The sequence below is a fragment of the Heterodontus francisci genome, chromosome 16 (genome assembly GCF_036365525.1).
Source record: "Heterodontus francisci isolate sHetFra1 chromosome 16, sHetFra1.hap1, whole genome shotgun sequence".
Classification (NCBI taxonomy): Eukaryota; Metazoa; Chordata; class Chondrichthyes; order Heterodontiformes; family Heterodontidae; genus Heterodontus; species Heterodontus francisci.
In genome coordinates this window covers 64641293-64660038 of record NC_090386.1, presented here as the reverse complement: position 1 = coordinate 64660038, position 18746 = coordinate 64641293, and positions in this window count along the sequence as shown.

Below are 18746 nucleotides of genomic sequence, written 5' to 3'. Positions count from 1 at the left end.
AAAAAATAACACCAGAGCAATTTCCACAAAAACATTAAAAAGCTGAAGTGGCAGCAGGAAAAAAAAATAATTGTAGAAATGGCTTTTAAACTGTTCATTTGATTTTCTTACTTTGCTTTTTAAATTAATTTCTGCCTGCAGCTGGTTCCTATAATTTTTTTTTATTAGAGATACAGCACTGAAACAGGCCCTTCGGCCCACCAAGTCTGTGCCGACCATCAACCACCCATTTATACTAATCCTACACTAATCCCATATTCCTACCAAACATCCCCACCTGTCCCTATATTTCCCAACCACCTACCTATACTAGTGACAATTTATAATGACCAATTTACCTATCAACTTGCAAGTCTTTTGGCTTGTGGGAGGAAACCGGAGCACCCGGAGAAAACCCACGCGGACACAGGGAGAACTTGCAAACTCCACACAGGCAGTACCCAGAATCGAACCCGGGTCCCTGGAGCTGTGAGGCTGCAGTGCTAACCACTGCGCCACTGTGTCGCTTCTGTATTTTACAATATTATTAAGGAGGACCTGCCTGTTTCAGCTGCTGCTTGCTCACGCCCACAGGTTCCTTGCTCTATGTTCTCAATTCATGGCGCTCCTGTGCTACCTAAAGCTGTCCCATCATATAAGCCTTCCTAGGTTGTGAGTTCAAGTCCAACTCTGGAGATTTCAGCACAAAATATCTGACACTCTACTGACCCCTACTGCTTTCCAACCTCAATTCCTTCTGCATTTGCCTGCTCCTGGAAAAAAAAGACTGTCCTCCAAGTCACTGAGGGAGTACTGCACTGTCAGAAGTGGCATCTTTCAGATGGGATGTTATACCTGCCCTTATGGGTGAACATAAAAGATATGATTGTGCTATTTTGAAGAATATTAATTTCTCAACCAACACCATAAAAACAGATTATCTGGTCATTATCACATTGCTGTTTGTGGGAACTTGCTGTGGGCAAATTTGCTGCTTAATTTCCTACTTTACATAGGTGACTATACTTCTAAAGTTCTATGCTGATTATAAAGCTCTTTGGGCTTTCCTGAGGTCATGAAAGTGCTATTTAAATGCAAGTTTGTCTGTCTGCCTATCTTTCTGTCTTTCTTTGTTTTTCTTTCTTTTCTTCTTTCTGTTTCTCTCTCTCCTTCCCCATATTCACAATTATCCACTTGACCTTGTCACCGCCCTTTGTTTCTCTACTCCCATAATTTCCACCATTGACAATGGCATCACCGACCACTTCCTTGTATCTCTCATTACTCATTGCCCCTACTTCTTTTCAACTCCAAATCCTTCTGCATTTTGTTCTGAAAAAGAACCCACCCTAAGTCACTTACAATTGCATTTCCAAACTCCCAACTGCCTAGCCTTTGGTCATCCACTTGCCAGGATACTTCTGCAAGTGTCAACTAGCTTAATTACTCCCTCAGCTGAACCTTTGATGCCCTTGTACCCAGCAAAAGCTTTACCTTCTTCCATCCTGGTTGTTCCCTTGTTATTGCTCATCTCAGTCCTTCAGGTCCGAAGGGCACAGAATTGAGCGTATCTGGTGCATAAATAGTTTAGCCATCTGTCACCAGAATTGGCTGGACAGTATCAAACGTTATCTTGTCTCACTCTCCTATGCCAAAATTGCACGCTGTTCCAGGATCATCCTGCAGAGCAAAGATAACTTCCCCCTTCTTTTCTCTACTACCAGCCATCTCCATAACCCTCCCTACCTCTTCTGCCCCCTCCACCCTCAACACCAGCAACAAGTGCGAAGAGTTTGTCACGAAAATTGAGACATCCATTTAGCTGCTTTGCCATATACCATTCCTCTTGCCAACTGAGTCAATCCTTCAAGCTGTGAACCTGCGTCCTTCTCCAGTTCTTCTCATCTCTCTTCATGTCCTGTCCAAGTACATCTCATCCATGGGCGCCATCTCCTGCTCCCTTGACCCAATTTTCAATTAACTGCTGACCATCCAACTTTCAATTCTGGCCTTTTTGCTGGCTGCCATTGTTCCCTTTCCTCAGGTACTGTTCTCTTTCCTTACAAAAGTGCCATCTTTTCCCCACTCTCAACTCACTGTCCTTGCAAACCTCTCTGTGATCATAATTCATTATCCGTCTTCATCCTCCCTGCATTTCAGAAGACTTTGAGACAGTTGACCATACTATCCTCCTTCAACACATTTTCTTCAATGTCCAGCTCATTGCCCTTGCATGGATCTTACCTATCTGCTCATAGGCAGAACATCTCCAGGAATCGCTTTCCTTTCCTACCCACACACTGGTACTTCCAGAGCCCCCAAGGATCTGTCATTGCCTCCCTCTTCTTCCTCACCTACATGTTGCCTGTTGGCATGGGGTTAGCTTCCATGTGTAAGCTCTACAATGCTGAGCTCTATCTCTCCTTCATTTCTCACAACTCCTCCACTTCCTCTGTTTTGTGAGACTACATTCCAACATCTAGTTTTGGGGGGCAGAAAATGAAGCAATTCCTGGAGATGCTTTGCCTATGAGCAGATAGGTAGGATCCATGCCAGGGCAATGCCACTGAGCTGGATATTGGAGAAAATGTGTTGAAGGAGTGTGGTCAACTGTCTCAAAGGCTGCTGAAATGCCAGGAAGGATGAGGAGGGATAATGCATGTGAGACTACTTGTCTGACATCCAGTTTTTGGATCAACCACAATTTCCTCCAGGTTGAAGCCAATGTCTCCGGCTCCAAATGCCTCAAAATTAAAATCTTCATCTATGTTTTTAAATCCCTTCATGGTCTTATACCTCCCTATCTCAAACTTCTCCAGTCCTACAAACCCTCCCTCCTCACATTCTCTGCTCCTCTGACTCTGGCCTCTTGTGCACTCCCTCTTGTCACCTCACCACTGGCAAACTTGCTTCAAACACCTAGGCCACATTGTCTGGAATTCCCTTTTTAAATCCCTCTCATCCTTTAATTCGCACTTAAAACACATCTCTTTGGCCAAATTTATTGTCAACTTTTCTTTCTTTGGCTCAGTGACCATTTTTTGATTGTGTCTCTGTGAAGCGCTGTGGTATGCTTTTCCATGTTCATGGTGCTATATAAATGCATATAATTGTTGTTTCCTTCTGGTCTTTGGAAACACACACACTGCCCTGCAGCCTCAGCTTCATCTTTGTGACTACTCACATTTGGAAACAAATAATACCCACTTATAACTTCTAGATCATCCGAACAATGTTCCCCAAACTTGACCTACTTCCAAAGCCAATTGTAAATGAGAGATAAATTAAATTGTCAAAGTAGCGCATATATGGGGAAAAAACTTATGGTCTGTATTTACATCCATGCTTCAGACAAAATGCTTCAAATGTGATACATCTCTTTAATTTGTATTTATTCAGTTTCAGTTTTAAGAATAAAACATTTGTGACTGTTGCAGAGGAAACACTAAGTAAGATTTTATTACCTCTGAAAATTGGAACCAAGTCTGATGTGAATAAAAATTGATGGCATAATGATGCCTTTTGTACCTTGATATGACAAGGAGATTGTGCGACATCATTAATATTGACGTACATTTTTCACTACCACTAGTAATCTACTGAATCATGGGGAGCAATTATGAGAAAAAACGTAAACAGCATAAACACCCTTCAAGACCTTCACCTTTTCAGACCTGCCAGTATTATTTTATTTATGGACAGCTAAAAATAATGGTCTGGAATCATTCCTGTGCTTCGTCCAAGATGGCAGGCAAAAGTGATACTTTTGGCATCATGTTAAAGGATGTTTCTTTACATCCCCAACTAATACAATATAGCACCATCATTAATCAGCAGTCCCCAACAGAAATAAAATTTTCCTTCTGCTTTAGAGGTATATAAAATTATGAGAGGCATAGATAGGGTAGATAGCCAGAGTCTGTTTCCCATGGTAGGAGTGACTAAAACTAGAGGGCATAGATTTAATGTGAGAGGGAAGAGGTTTAAAGGGGATCAATGGAGTACATTTTTCACACAAAGAATAGTGGGTATCTGGAATGGGCTGCCAGAGGAGGTGGTGGAGGCAGGAACAGTAGCAACATTTAAGAGGCATCTGGACAGGTACTAGAATGAGCAAGGCATAGAGGGATATGGAATTAATGCAGGCAGGTGGGATTAGTATAGATAGGCATTATGGTCGGCATGGACGCGGTGGGCCAAAGGGCCTATTTCTATGCTGTATGACTCTATGACTCTATGAAAGATGCAAAATGCATTTGGTATCAATGGGTTAAAGTGAACCTAGGAGGCTTTATAAATCTATAAGTTGTATAATAAAGCACAGGGAATTTTCCAAAGTGTCACATTGATATTATGGGGTAGATGTTACAAATTATCAGTCCTGGCACAAAGCTTTGCATGACAAGACTGCATATCTGGAATGCAGGCATGGAGGCAAGCACAGCCCATGTGACTTCCTCTTCATTAATTTGACAGCAGTATTCAAATTCTTGATACATGTTCCAATTTCCAAAAAGCTCTGCACACTAATTCGTAGCATCTACCTTTATACATAGAATCATAGAATAATGCAGTGCAGAAGAGGCCCTTCGGGCCATCGAGTCTACACCGATGCATTAAAGACACCTGACCTGTCTACCTAATCCCATTTGCCAGCACTTGGCCCATAGGCTTGAATGTTATGACGTGCCAAGTGCTCATCCAGGTACTTTTTAAAGGATGTGAGGCAACCCGCCGCTACCACCCTCCCAGGCAGTGCATTCCAGACCGTCACCACCCTCTGGGTAAAAAAGTTCTCCCTCAAATCTCCCTTAAACCTCCCGCCCCTCACCTGAAACTTGTGTCCCCTCGTAACTGACCCTTTAACTAAGGGGAACAGCTGCTCCCTATCCACCCTGTCCATGCCCCTCATAATCTTGTACATATTCTAGATTACTGTAATAATATTACAGCAGACAAATTGGTACTATATATAATTTTACAACACCGTTCCAGTTAAAAATAAAGCAGGAAAAAGACATTTAAAGAACATTTTGTCGTTATCCATTTGTACAATCATGGTTATGTAATTAATGTTATTATAGGCTATAGTTTGCTTTGGAAAAGTAAGAGAAAACAGTTTTTTTTTACTCTCCTGAAACAATAGGAAAGTATGATTTTGAAATGTGCACTTTCTGTGTATTCAGGAAGAGAGAACTATCAACCATTTATAATGCACCCAAAACAATGACTATTTAATTGTATCGCAGCTAACTTAACCAGCATAAATGTTAGAAAGTTCCTTAATCCAACTGTAAAGTGCACACTATTGTGATACATGGCTCAAAAAATTAAGAGAAAATTGCCTTTTAACCAGGAGGCCATGCATATCCAGGCATGCATTTGCTGTTCTGTAAAAAGAGTCAGATACAAATGTTCACAGGTTGCTTATGATGAGCAATACATTGGTGAAATTTGAATTCAATTAATAAATCTGGAATTTAAAAAAATATGAAAAAAAGCTAGTGTAAAGGTGACCAAGAAACCATTTCGATTGTTGTAAAAACCCATCTGGTTCACTCATGTCCTTTAGGGGAGGAAACCCGTCCTTACCTGGTCTGGCCTACTTGTGACTCCAGACATCTGTTCGAAGTCTATCCCATTTAGCACGGTGGTAGTACCACGCAACACGATGGAGGGTATCCTCAATGTGAAGACAGGACTTCGTCTGCACATGGACTGTGCGGTGGTCACTCCTACCTAGCAGCTATGTCCTTTAGGACTCAGCCAGCTCGGTCAGAAATGGTGTTACTGAGCCACTCTTGGTGATGGACATTGAAGTTCCTGACCCAGAGTACATTCTGCGCCCTTGCCACCCTCAGTGCTTCCTCCAAGTGGTGTTCAACATGGAGGAGTACTGATTCATCAGCTAAGTTGGGGGGGGGTGGGCAGTAAGTAGTAATCAGCAGGAGGTTTCCTTGCCCATGTTTGACCTGATGCCATGAGATATCATGGGGTCTGGAGTCGATGTTGAGGACTCCCAGGGCAACTAGCCCCCAACTGTATACTATTGTGCCACCATGTCTGCTGGGTCGTTCCTGCCGGTGGGACAGGACATACTCGGGGATGGTGATGGTGGTGTCTAGGACATTGTAAGATATGATTCCGTGAGTATGGTATGTTAGGCTGCTGCTTGACTAGTCTATGGGACAGCTTACCCAACTTTGGTACAAGCCCCCAGATCTTACCAAAAGGTTAACATTTATTACAATTAGAAATGCTTATTCAGTTTTGTCGATGATGTGGAAATTTTTTTAATCTATTCGTTTTGTGGGATGTGGGCGTCGCTGGCTAGGCGGCTTGCTAGGCCATTTCAGAGGGCATTTAAGAATCAACCACATTGTTGTGGGTCTGGAGTCGCATGTAGGCAAGACCAGGTTAGAATGGCAGATTTCCTTCCTTAAAGGACATTAGTGAACCAGATGGGTTTTTACAACAATCAACAATGGTTTCATGGTCACCGTTAGACTAGCTTTAATTCCAGAGTTATTAACTGAATTCAAATTTCACCATCTGACATAAACATATGTCCCCAGAGCATTAGCCTGGGCTCTGGATTACTAGTCCAGTGACATTACCACTACGCCACCATGCTGCAGCAGGAAGACTATGGAAATAATGGGTGGAATCTTACCAGCTGCATGGAGGAAGCTTTGGTGATGGACAAGGAATGGGGCAGCTTTTGAAAATGGTGCATTGGGTCTCCAGTCTGATCCCATGTCCTGCTGATCTTGCTGGAGGAGGGTGAGCAATGGAAGTGGCTACCTACCTGGCAGTGGCAGGTAGCCAATTATTGCCAATTAACTGGCCACTTGGGGCCAGACTGGGGACACTGCCAGGATCTTACCACAGCAGAGGGGCCCCACACAGCAGGCAAAGTGTAACAGGTCCCTGGAGGCTGCCACCCAGCAGCAGGCCAGGAGGGCAATGAAGCCTCCTTTATTTATTTTCCATTTCCCCCCCGCCCCCTCCCCCCACCCCCACCCCAATCCCACCTCCACTGAAGCTGCTTCTGCCATAGGGTCACAGCTGCGGCCATAGGTCATCTTGTGGATGGGGTTTCCCTCCACAATGATGGCCTGGGAGCTGTAGCCATAAATAATTCTAAAATTTTCCTACATCTTCAGAGAGCACCTCCATCTTGAGCCGCCCTCATGTTCTCCTGCCTGCCACAGCATCGCCCACCCCTCCGGTGGGGCTGCTGGCAGGACAATTGTGCGGAGCCTTCCACTGACCCAGCCGGGTGCATATCCCACCCGCTGTCTTTAATTGACGCTCTTGGACGCATCCTCTTAATTGGCCACCTCTGGTGAGATTACACAGGTAGGCAACTAGGCATCATCAGTGGGTTCAAGACTCACTTTTGCTCCCAACCTCTGAAAATCTTTAAAGGCATTAAGATTCCACACAAAGTTTTAAATAAAACACCAGTTACTGTTCCAAGTTGTAGGAAAGTCTCAACGCAGACTCTGCTCTTTCTTTTACATTTTAAAAATATTTTAATCCAGGCTTGCTTTTAGTTCTTGTGTCCATCTTAAGTTTTCTTTATATTTGCCTTCTGTCTTTTTGCATTTCCTTTTTTATTGGTTTCAAGCAATAAACCTAGCCTGCGTGTCATGGGGAGAAAAAATTAGCCCATAGTTTGTTTCCTGCACTTTCATTGCAAACCTGACTTTATCATGCCAAAACCCTAGAGAATGTATTTCCTTAAAATAGCTACAATCAAATGCATCACCTAGCCACTATTACCTCATTTTACCTTGATAAGTGCATTCTATCTCCTTTTTCTTTTAACAAAGTAGACCTTGGCCTTTCACTCAGTTTCTTAATAAAATGAATCCCACACAGAGGCTTTACCAATTTTTTTATTACCTTGCTCTTGCAGATCTCTTCTTGCTATTCCCCTATACACAAACCATGCAACATTTTGCCCTAAAGATAGGCCTAGCCACAATTATAAATCCTCGAGGTGTGATTTGTTTTTGTCATCAGACAGCTATATATGTGCAGTGATGCCTTATGCCAGTTGTCTGTCTTCTGTTCAATGGTCACATTGGACATGGTCTGGAAAAATAAAATTGGCTGCTGGAAATGGTGTTTGGAAATGTTGCACATTTTAAGTGCATAAGAAAACATCCAAAGACAGCAGTGTGAAAATGATAAACGTCACTAAATAGCACAAGAGATACATGGTTAGACATGGTGGTAGATGGTTACATTTGAGCCTGTACATAATAACATCCCATTGCTGAATTGTCTCTAATGCTCTTTTATTATTCCTTTATTAAACCTACATCTCCTTGTCTTCTTTTATTTTCTTTAAATACTGTCTTATTACATCTACCCCATAACAGTATCTACTCACCCAGCCTAAGAGCTTGAGTTATATCATGCAAAGTATTTTCCCATACACATGTTCTCCACTGCTGGAATCCTGCCCCCATGCACAAGATAGTGCAGATTAGAACTGCTCAACACTGAATACAGGTACTAATTAAAATAAAATTAAACATTCTGAAGACCCTGTTACATTCCATCTGGCATTCATTCAAATCAACCAACACTACTTCCTTTACCACCAATTCCTTCCTCTACAAGCTTATATAGTAAATATTTGTCACTATTTTGGTGATGCATGTCTGGGCAGCCATGGAATACTGTATAAGCCCCTTAATTATGGCATTCAGCAGACCCTTGACAAGAAAAACAAAGGTCTTCTCACACATTTTCATTAACATTCCTTCATTCATTGTTGGAGAGATACGATTCCTCAGATGAGTACTAAAAACTGCCAAATAATCTGTTTGCATTTCGACCATTTACTAACATCTACTTTTCTCCTTTTAAATTATTGATTCGGTAAAGGTACAGTCATATAGGGAAAATTTGGTGAGGTGCTACATAACCAACAGGGCCTTGCACACAGTCAATGTGGTCAAACATTCTGGCTGCAGTTTTTCAATATGTAAGATTAAATTAATTAATTTAGATACTATTACTGACTACACACTTTTTCAATTTCATTGTTATACTGAATCTTGCACTGAACTATATTTTTAACCCTGTTCGTGGTACACTCTGGGTCAAAGCAGCTGAGAGGTGACAATGATGGGAAACTGTGGTTTGGGTCTTCATTGACCAAATGTTTTATTGGCCCGAAAGGTGTAAAAGGGGCCAAATGGTCAAAAGACAAATTTCAGCAGAAACATAATTTGGTGTCAAAATAGACAATTTGCTGTGTGGGAGCTAAATGATAAAACACCTCTCAAAGGCCCAGATGTAGCTAGAGTCGAAACAAAATAACTGGGTGCCAAGGCCACTATTTGGCCAGGCACTAGCGTTGGAATGTTTATGAGCTGATATATGCCGGAGCATGAGAAGCCAAAGATCTTGAGAGTTTGATCTGGCTTGGGTGGGCACAGATGGTTCAATGACATCTTTTGTAATTGGACCATTCAAATAATAACGAGGTAATAATTGGGTTAAAATGGTCGCCGTCGACTTTGCTATGAAAACAAAGTATAGAAAGGGATCCCCTAGGCAGGGAGGGAGAGAGAGATATTTGACCAGAGGAGCCTGGGACCATCCTGCAGAAGAACAGGGCTGGCAGAGGGACCTGGGAGTGAACACTTCTACCTTCTACCCAGACTGTAACGGTAATGCTGCTGTGCTTTGATATTGCTGTTCAAACATAAGTGTGTGTCAAGCCTTACTTATACTGAATAAAATATAACCACTGTCACCAATAAGGATTATCACTGAATCATTTCAGAATTTGGGAACAGGGGATAAAGGGTTAATTTTTTTATATTCGTTGACTCCCTTGCCCTGAATTCCAACAAATAGCTGTTGGCTGTAAAAGCAGCACGGGCATCACAAAATTTAGCCTTACATTTATAACAGCACTATGCAGGAACTGTATGCTTCACACATACTTCTTAGCGAGAAAATAGTGTTGTACAGACATATTCTGTCACAGTGTAGGAATTTTTACCTGTTGCATTGTGCAATACTTTTAGTCGATTAGATTGATCCACAAATCAAAAATTCCACTACAAAATCAGCTATAAAGAACTGAATTATTGTGCTTACACATGGTGGCATACTACCGGTACCAGCTTCCTAGCATACTATAAAGATCAGAAATAATACATAATTTTATCCCTCTGCGTCAGATTAATGAAGCAATTCCTCATTATCCTTTTCATCACTGCACAAAAAAAAAACTATAAACCATACAATATCAGTGAACTAAAGCTTATATTTTACAGTGTTTTGCCTAAGCTTGGGATAGTTAGGCAGGTTGGGGCAGGAAAAGGGGCAGAGATCAGGCACACTGGAATCCTGACAACTTTAGCATCTGCCGAATTTCCGTCATTTCCAGTTGAAAAACTTGTTCGTGTTTAGATGGGCACATGTAAATAAGATGATAATGATATGGTGCCATTAAACATATAATTCCCTGTGATTCCAACCATATTTACATGAGTTTTGATTATGGCAATAGTTACTGTGCACCTATGTCCACAGTGTAAAACCCATGTTCAGATTTGTTCAGCAAGTGCCACAAACTATGCTCAGAGGGATAAGCTTATCCAGTCCTGTTGCTATTCAAACATTTTTTTTTAATTTGTCTGTTACTATCTATTTTGCCAACAGGCTTTTTGCCATTTGATGAGGGGCTGCCATTTACCTGCATCCTTTTTCAAACAGGTACAATAAATTTCCAACTTCTAAATTACAGGGTCATTCCAGGCTGCCACCAGGGATATCTGTAGCCTAAGCCAAACAGTATACACAAATGCATCAAGCAAGTCATACACAAACACTGTTGTCCAGACCTAACAATTTCATCAGATTCTCCATAGACAGCCATTGCCAACATAAGAACTCTGCAAGGGTTTCCCAAGGTCCAAAGTGTTCTAAATGGGACAAATGCAGCCATATGCACTCCTTTCATCAATGGCTACATGTACATCAGTAATGAAAAAAATTCCCTCAATGTGCAGATGGTTTGCAAGCAGCAGCACATAAGCATGTAAATTAATACTTATTTCCCTGGCAGTTGCCTTTATTTTAATAAACTCTACTATGCCAGTATCTTTCTAAAACCCAGAAAGGGAAAACGGTGGCTTCTTGGTGATAATGGCTATCCTTTACAGCCGTAACGAATGACATATATGTACTTCCCCAAGATCCTAAGCGAGCTGCATTATAATAAGATCCATTCATCTACTAGACTATATCATTAAAGAAATATTGTAATGTGGAAGGCACACTTCAGGTGCCTGGATCTATCTGGGATATCGTGCAGTATACTGTGATGAGGATCCTAGGATTGTATTGGTGTGCTGCCTACGGTACAATTTTGCCTCAGAGGATGAAGATCCCATCAGAAGCAAGAGACATTCATGCCAATCTGATATGGGAGACAAATTCTGTATCATAATTGGCCACTACATACACAGTTCTGTTTACATTTTCCCATTTCCCATCACATATATGCCAGTCTACAGACCCTTCCCTGTGCTCTTAATTCACACAGCTCCCAGTCATGTCACCTCATCAAAACCAATTTCAAACTTGGCCAAAAAAAGCAAAGTCTGCATGCAAAACTTTGATTACATCTATAATAAAATACAAATCATGAATTCAATTTTTGTAATTACAACAGTGCATGCCTAATTATTCTTAGCGCTGTGTTTTTCCTCGGTGCCATTGTAGACTGTTTGAATTCATGCATAATCTAGTGCTGCTGCTAAGTTCTACCTGACTGGCAGGAATAAATCTTTTGTGAATTGCTTGATTAAAAATATTCACATGCGGAAGTAGGTAAAGAAATGTAACTGTTAAATCAGAGTGTCCAAACTGTGGTTCATTGATCACTTGCAGTCCCTGAGCTCAGTCAGTCCAGTCCTTGAACCACAAACTTATTTATTCACTAGTTTATCCTGTTTGAATTTTGAGGGCCTGGGTGAAATCTTTTTTTCTATAATGGATCATCTATTGTGTTCGTTCTTCGTGGTCACAGTGGACACAGCATTAAAATTTATTACTGCTAGTTGTTTCTGTAAGATGAAGAGAACACACCCCTGAATAAGGCAAAGATATTGTATAATTCAGGAAGGCCTTGATATGTGTGGATTGATTGCAAACATTGTGTTTGAACAGAGATCCAGCTAAAATATCATTCAAATTAAGGGCTGAATTTTCATCATGGAGGTGGGAAACGGGAGTTGGCTTTGTTTTCAGGTCAGAAACTCGCCTCTGGTGGGAAACTGATTAAAGTTAAGGTTTGCAGAGGCAGGGTGAGCTCTTCATTGCTATGGAGAGGGGTTTCCTGTCCAATTAGAAACAGTGGGGGTGGGAACAGAGGCAGGGCAGAAGAAGTGTAGGACTGATTTAGATTCTCCACAGCAGCCATCACTGAAGCTGCTGAGCACTAAGGGAGAAATCTGTGGTTTGTGCCAAAGCCTTCCACAGCACCAGAGGGAAGTGAGATGTCACAGAAGAGCCAAAGGCCTGGCACCTGGGGCAGAACAGTCCCTTACTTCATCAATGCTGACCTGAATCTATTGTTAGAGGCTGTGATGGAGAGGTGGAAGGTGATCTTCCCGGAGAATGGCAGGAGGAGACCATCATGTCACACAGAGCACTAAGTGTGTCACTGGGTTGTGTTCTTATGATCTCGGTCTACTGTTTTCCTCTATTTGGACTGTATGAATGATGACCCTTTAAGCCACACATCTGGGACTCCTTTTAGTGCTGCCACGACAGGTAAAGTGGTGTGAGGTGGTGAATGAGATAAAGCCATGGTGCCCTCCATGGTGAGGGCAAAGCCTCTGGGCAGATGTGCTTCCTTCATTGGTGGTAAGTGATTAGATGTTCTAAGCTGCATCTTCTATGTGCAGGTATCTCAGACTCCCTTGCATGCCATGCCCCTGAACCTGGGTCAAATTGGCACAGTTGAAACATTCCTGGATCAGGAGATCCTGACATTCACGGCATCCTCATGAGACCTTTGTGCCCCGAGCCCTGCCCAGCCACCTTGTTGTGCAGCACGAGCACCTCTCTTCTCAGGGTCATCTCTCTCATCTGCCACTTCCTCCTCCTCTCTCAACTCCTTCTCCTCACCCGATGAGCTGTCTCCTTCCAGAGCCTCACCATCCTCAAAGTCCACACCTCTCTGGAGGCCCATGTTATAGAGAACATAACACACCAACACAATGATCAAGAGCCTAGCAAGAGAGTACTGGAGGTTCCACCCAACCAGTCCAGGCACCAGAATCACATCTTCAGAAGCCCAATGGCCTGCTCTATGGTGTCCTACTGAGCCAGGTGCACTGGCTGTATTGCCTCCGTGTCTCTGCCTGGGGTTCCCATGCAGGGGTGAGTAGCCATGTCTTCAGGGGATATCCCTTGTCCCCTAGGATCCATCCCCACACTTTAGATTTGGAGTGAAGATCTGAGGCACTGTGGACTGGTGGAGGATGAAGGCATCTGCCAGGAATGCGAGCACACATGTAGAGGAAACTCTTCTTATGGTCGCAGACCAGTTGGACTTTGAGGGAATGGATGCCCTTCCTGTTGATGGATCTCACTTGTCAGTCGCTGGGTGCCTTGATGGCCACATGGATGTAATCCATGATTCCCTGCACCTGGAGGAATCCAGCGATGGAGGCAAAACGCAATGCCCTTTGTCCCTGCATCTGTCATTAAATGAATGTACTGTCCAGCTCTGGCAAAGAGGGCATCAATGAGCAGTGAGCTGCTATTTGCAAGATGCCACTAAGGGCCACCGCCGATCCTTATAAGGAACCAGAAGTGAAGAAGTTCAAGGCCACAGTGACTGATGGCTACTGACAGGGTATGGTGACCACTGGGTCTGAAATCTGACAGTTGTGCCCTCATTGCCAGCTGCAGCCTTCCTTTTGGACAGGTGGCTGCCCTATTGTGGTTGGCAGTCTTGGGCCCTGCTTTTAGAGTCATAGAGAGATATAGCACTGAAACAGGCCCTTCGGCCCACTGAGTCTGTGCCGACCAACAACCACCCATTTATACTAATCCTACATTAATCCCATATTCCCTACCACATCCCCACCATTCTCCTACCACCTACCTACACTAGGGGCAATTTACAATGGCCATTTTACCCATCAACCTGCAAGTCTTTGGCTGTGTGAGGAAACCGGAGCACCCGGTGGAAACCCACGTGGTCACAGGGAGAACTTGCAAACTCCGCACAGGCAGTACCCAGAACCGAACCCGGGAGCTGTGAGGCTGCGGTGCTAACCACTGCGCCACTGTGCCGCCCTGCAATGCCAGGGGTGATGACGACCCCATTCAATGCCAAACCGCTGAGTGCTCACTCTCCCCCACCTCCTGTGCAGTACCAAGGGCACCTCCTTTGCAAGTGCTGAGCCCCCTTTGACCCTCTATGGGGCTGGGGTGATGCTGTGATGCAGCCATGACTGGATCCCCACTCTGTACCTACCTCTATTCAGTTGATTAGAAATGGACAGCTCCTGAAACCTGTGTGCCTCCTTCAAAATTCCACCCTCCTCCTTAATAAGCTGTTTAACTACTTTAATTCACCTCAATGGTGAGGCGGGTGGCATTGCTATCCTGCCGTCCCCCCGCACTGGTGAACATTGCAGGTGCCAGGAACAGTGGCATGCAACTGAGACGCTGGCTGGCGGTAGTATTTTCAGGCCCCCACCCCAGCCTCTTTTCCCAACCTTGGCAGGAGGGCCCGAAAATTCAGTCCAAAACTGTTTCAAACAGATCAATGTGTCAAGCCATTCAATTCAAATACAATCATCCTGTGGGACTGCTCATAGTATGTGTTTTTATGGCAGTGAGCAAACACTTCTGAATTTTGTAACCACCAACTCTAGTTTTGTGATACAGTTTTTATGACATCTTGTTCTATATTTTGGAGCTATTTCTTGGGTAGTAGTGCATGAAGACAGTTGTCAGTCGGGAGTCATCAAGCTAATGAGGCTGGTTAGAGGAATCCACGGAAGCAGATAGCTGCATTTGAAGTAAGCCACTGTATTTCAAGCGTCAGTTTCAAGTTGAGAGTCAGCTCAAGAGAAGCATTTTTCTGTTTATGACATTTCAAGGAGATTAGTAAAGCTTGTAATTATTGCAAATATATTGTTTTCACTGTGTACTGTTCACTTACATTCAGTAAATTCATACCGTGGTTTATAGCCTGAGTTGTAATCTGATATAGGTATAGGGTTTGAAATTTGTCTTGGGTGGTGATGCAAAATGGGCAATATCGGATTATCCGCCTGTTATACCCAGTGCCTGATATTTAATTCCATTGCAGTCAATGGGGGAAACGAATATCAGGCGCTGCATATAACAGGCGGCTGATCCGATATTTGCTGTTTTGCACCACTGTGCGAGAAAAATTTTGACCCCAGATTCCTTTCCTACTAATGACAAGGAGACTATCCCTATTGCTTCTCTACTACAAGATTTCTAATCTTACTGCAAATTCAGTAAAGCTGTGCTCAGAAGCACATCAGAGAAAGAAGGACTATGATGTTTTCGCCATCCCTCCAACTTGCACTTCATTCTAGCAAGGTTGCATTCTGAGAGCTCAGCCTCACTCCCTCAAGACCGAAATTATGAGTAGTTTGTGTTACATACTCAGAGGCATTGTGAAATTGGGTTGGAATTGCTAAATTAATTTGATATAGAGCTCTTAACAGACAGAGGAGGCTTTTGTCTCATCAACATAGGTGGCCCTAAAGATAAAAGGTCAGAACACTGACCCATAGGTCCAAAGTATATTTATTTTAAGATAAGGGTGCTATTGTCAGTTTTGAGAATTAATCTTAAATTTGCATAATTGTAATCATCAATGCTTTGAAATTTGAATCTGGACTGGGGCAACAGTACCCCTACAATGTTACTGTACTTGTTAAAAATGATACTTCACAAGTGTGGTAAGAAGTTGTTTTCCTTTACACTGGTTTTACTCCTAGATGCATGGCTGAGTTAGCAGAAACTGACTGATCTAGAGCATGGTATACTTAGTATAATGGAATTTAGCATGAAAAGTTTACCAAAAAGATGCATATTAACTATCACTAAGCAATACAGAGGGGTATGCCTCTTATACTCTGTACAAACAGCAGCAGAAAATTGCTTTATAGCAACTGAGACAGAAGAAAATCAGACCAATTCTATGTAAGTCATGAAAGTAGAGATCCTTCTGACCCCTCGCTATACAATGTAGTCACATAAGTCTTGATTCCATGATCTCAATTGCAGGGAGGGATGTTGGAGCCCCATCTCCAACCAACACTCCCATTGAGTGTGGCTGTTCTGCTGGGTGTGCAGGATCATGGAATTACCCCTCAATGCATTTAGAATCAGCTATTTTTTGAATACTGGCCACATCAAGTAGTGCCAGCACCTGCAGCACACAGTGAATGGTATTTGTTTTAACAGTGTTCATTGATTACAATGATGTTTGCACAGTAATTTCCAAGATTTGCCTTACTTGAGCAATACAAACTATATTACAGGTTTAGCTAATATACGAGATACATTTGTTACAAATAACTTGCAGCAATGAGTAAAAATACAAACAAGACTTTCAAATCTCTACTGGCAGTATCTCAGTCACAAGTGCATGCCTACAGCATAACTATTCAGAGCCACTGTTGGGAGTTTTTCTTTCATATAACATACGCATAAAATACTACTAGAGACAACTGTAAAAATATCAGAGATTTCACAAAATGATTCTCAATGGGATTTATAAAAAAGCTGTGCTAAAGTTGGGCCTTATACTGAAATTGAGATTTTCCTTTTCATTTGTTGAATTTTCCCAAAGCAAAACTTCTTCCACAAATTCTTGGATGCTTATACCAGTGGCTTGCATAAAAATTTCCACAGATAAAGATCATACTTTTCCATATTCACATACAATGTTAACTTGTAAATAATATGCCAATTGCAAATAAATTATTATTTGCTTTTGGAGAAAATCTAAGTCCTAAGTCTATTATTTAGCCCATTAACCAATCAATGGAAACCAGTTTGTTCAGTCATAAAATGCTTACTTTTCTTTGACTCTTTTAATGACACTTAATGAAAGCCTTAATTCCTGTTAATCTATAGGATACAAGCAAACTGCACCATGGTCACCTTATGTCTGGACTGGAATTCCACTTCTTACATGCACATCAGGAATAATTGTATTTCAGCTAACAATGTTGTTACAGTTGAGCTTGAACAAGTTTTTATTTGGATCTTAAGGAGCCAATTTCTGGCATAGTGAAATGTAGTTGCAAAGAAGCTTTTATTTTAAAATGCTACCAATATGTGAGATTTTTCAATTCAAGGATTATTTTTGCTGGTCAGCATTTTATATTATTAAAAAGTTAAAGATGTGGAAGCAACATTGAAATACTCACATAACATTATAAGTTAATAGGAACCCTGGAGCAGACCTAAAGGCTCTAACCATACATGTCAGGAGCACTTTCATTTCACTGTATTGTAATATCAACAATAAATTCCCTGTTATTTTCTAGTGTTACAACAAACCATTAGTATCAGTAGGTGTAGAATGAAACAGAGCAAAATATTGTAGCACCATTCAATCACCACTAACACTTGACTTTTATACTTAATTTACAAAACTACAAAATAAATTTTTTAATGTTTCTTCTTTTGCCTGAAAGCTGATTTAAGTAAATTATCATCAGGTTTAGCAATTCCGCTTAGACTGTAGTTCCTCTGCTGCAGAACAATCACATTCATTCACTGCATGATTTTCCACAGTTTCATATCTACATCCCACAGATTCATCCCAGTGGTATTGAAGGTCCACTCTGTCACAGCAAGCTGCCAAAGGAGGTGTCAGCTAGCAGCCATTATCAAATGAAGCTGAAAAGAAAGAAACAGAGAATGAATGAACCTGACAGCAATAAGGTATAAATTTCTACTTAATTTTTACATTTGTTCAGTTTGTGTAAGTTCACCGAACAGGAAATCAGTTGCACATTGTGATGTGTCTACTAAGACCCATAATTGACTGCATTCTGAACACCTATCTCTCATTTTGCTTTTAATCATCGCCAGTTTCTTTCTCACCTGAATGATTCATGCCGGAATATGGTTTCGCAAGTATTTGAACTTTCCCAATGCATTTCCTTCAGGTGTGAACCCGGGTAGAGTATTTGCAGGCTATCTGACCATGGGAGTACGTCATGCCAATCCTGACCCTGTTCTTACCAAACCTCACTGCATATGCACTTTCTAATTGAGATCTCAGGATAGCAATCACAGCTTGTCCTAGTTTGAGGCCATTTGTAGCACGTCTGGTGAGATCATCTAACTCAGCATAGATCGGGCCTCGAACTACACGAGGCAATGCATTTACCTACTTAGTCCTTAGCACTGGGGTTTGCAGTTCCCAATGCCTATTGGGCCTTCAGGATCCAATATTGCATAGCCCACAAATGTGGTTTAGGAATCAGCATCACTATGTATGCACACAGAAAAAGGAACTGTGCTCTTGATCCACTAATACCTGCAGTGGAAGGGGAATAAACAGAGGGAACATAATTTAACTGTGCTTTTTTAAACATAAAAATCCAATATCATGATTCCTCTTTGGTCATCTTGACAGAGTTTGCCTTCAGCTCCAGCGCTGTCCAAAAGGGACCAAAAGGGGGATTTAAGCATGGAGGCAGGGG